The following is a 2,036-nucleotide window of genomic DNA, read 5'->3' as shown; positions in this document are numbered from 1 at the left end:
CCGGCCCGGTGGCGCACTGGATAGTGTGCCGCTTGGGAAGCGCGGCGGCGCTCCCGCCCGAGGGTTCGGATCCCACATACGGACCGGTTCCTGCTCACTGGCTGAGCGAGGCACGGGAGCAACGCCGAGGGCTGCAGTCCCGTTGCCGGTCCCCGGTCCGGTGCGGGGGGAAAACTGGGGGTTGTGATCCGTTGCCGGACACGGAAAAAGACAAAAAAAAAAAAAAAAAAAAAAAAATTTTTTTTATATAGCATTGTATCTTAAAGATCTTTCATATTGGTAAATAGGGAGCTTCCATTTTTTTTCTACAGGTACATAGCCTTCCATCAAATGGATATACCATATGTATTTAATGAGTGCTCTATTGATGTATGTTTGGATTGGTTTCAATTTATTATTCTTTTTTTTTATTTCCTTTTTGTCTTTTTTCGTGACCGGTAACGGGATTGCAACCCTCAGTGTCACGCCCGTACTGCGTCCGGCAACGGGATCGCAACCCTCGGTGTTGTGCCCGCACTGCGCTCAACCAGTGAGCGGACCAGTCTCTATATGGGATCCGAACCCTTGGTGGGAGCGCTGCCGCGCTCCCAAGTGCCACACTCTACCGAGTGTGCCACCGGGCCGGCCTCAATTTATTATTCTTACGAACAATGCTGCAATGTTTAATCTTATACATAAGTCATTTGTTACATGTGCAAATACATCCATAGGATAAATCCCAGAAATCAGATCAATATGGTTAATAGTTAACAAATTTGCCATTCTTGTGTTTTTTTGTTTGTTTGTTTGTTTGTTTTTTGGTGGCTGGCCAGTACAGGGATTGAACCTTCAACGTTGGTGTTATCAGCACCATGCTCTAACCAACTGAGCTAAGTGGCCAGCCCTCTTGTGGTGTTTTCTTAAAGCAGTACTACCCTTCTTCTCTTGGCAAACTCATCCTCATTATCCAATACTCGCTTTAAACATTCACTACTCCTTGAAGACTTTCCTGATCCCCTTTCCGAGGATAATTGCTTGCTCCTACCTCTGTGCTCTCATTGCCTCATATTTGTACCTTCATTATAGCTCTTATCTCTTTGTACCGAGATCATTTATTGGTATGGCAATCTGTTCCACTGGTCTATGATCTTGAAAAGCAGGGATATGTCTGCTGTATTTTTTTGTAATCCCAGGACAGTGCATTGTAATTTTTGATCACTAGAGGTGACAAGGTGACAAGGCATTGGGCTTCCTATCAGGTTTGTGTGGTAGAGTAACAAGAAAGCCAGGAAAAATAGTTAGCAGGTTAGTAGGACAGGAAATCAGATAGGAGAGCAAACAGAAGTCCAGCCATCAAGACTTGGGCAATAGGTTAGGATTTGACTGGCAGCTAAATGTGAAATTGGAGTCATCTGAGCACATCTGGCCCCAAGTCAAGATTGGCTCTGGCCTGATAAGACTGTTGTTTCAAAATATAAAATCTTTTAGCCTAGAGGTAAAATACAAAAATTACCGGATATTTAATCAGTTTTATAAATACATTATTAATTTGGTTATATTCTTTCTGTGTTAAGTGTTCTACTTAATCGTCAAACATGTTTTATTTTTTTTCAAAAAGGTAGAATCTATTTTTCATATTTTAAATAATACCAAGTTCAATAAACGCAATGTTTGTACATTAAAAACAAAAAGATTGGCTCTGGGAACTAGAAGAGGACAGATCCTGGCCTTTGGAAATGAGTGGGGAGCCACTAAGGATGGATGTTGGGAAAAGAGGTTTTGTATTGGGAAAGACTTTTATGGATAGAAAGTGAGACAAACATTTATGCACTTGAAATTAACAAATTTGGAGGTAGAGGGATTGCTTAGAAGAGAGGAGAGAGAGGGCTCAACAATATAATGGTAGTCTGGAGGTCAAAGCTCCTGAAATGGATGAAAAGATTTTTATAGGAGTGGATATGTCTAATATTCATCTTCAGAGTGTTAGATTTCTGTGATTCTGTCTATTTCCTCAACTTTGTCTGCTGTACACATAACCTGATATGTACTGCGTTCCA

At 41.7% G+C, this 2,036-nt stretch overlaps 1 non-coding gene across 1 annotated transcript; it reads right to left on the bottom strand.

Moving 5' to 3' along the window:
* Positions 1–805: 805 nt before the first annotated feature.
* On the bottom strand, positions 806–879 carry TRNAI-GAU. The gene has a single exon. It is a non-coding gene; the product is annotated as a tRNA-Ile (tRNA).
* Positions 880–2,036: the final 1,157 nt, after the last annotated feature.

The sequence above is a fragment of the Galeopterus variegatus genome, unplaced genomic scaffold (genome assembly GCF_000696425.1).
Source record: "Galeopterus variegatus unplaced genomic scaffold, G_variegatus-3.0.2 Scaffold3624, whole genome shotgun sequence".
NCBI classification, from domain to species: Eukaryota; Metazoa; Chordata; class Mammalia; order Dermoptera; family Cynocephalidae; genus Galeopterus; species Galeopterus variegatus.
The sequence above is the reverse complement of the archived record's forward strand: the minus strand, read 5'-3'. Positions and strand labels throughout refer to the sequence as shown.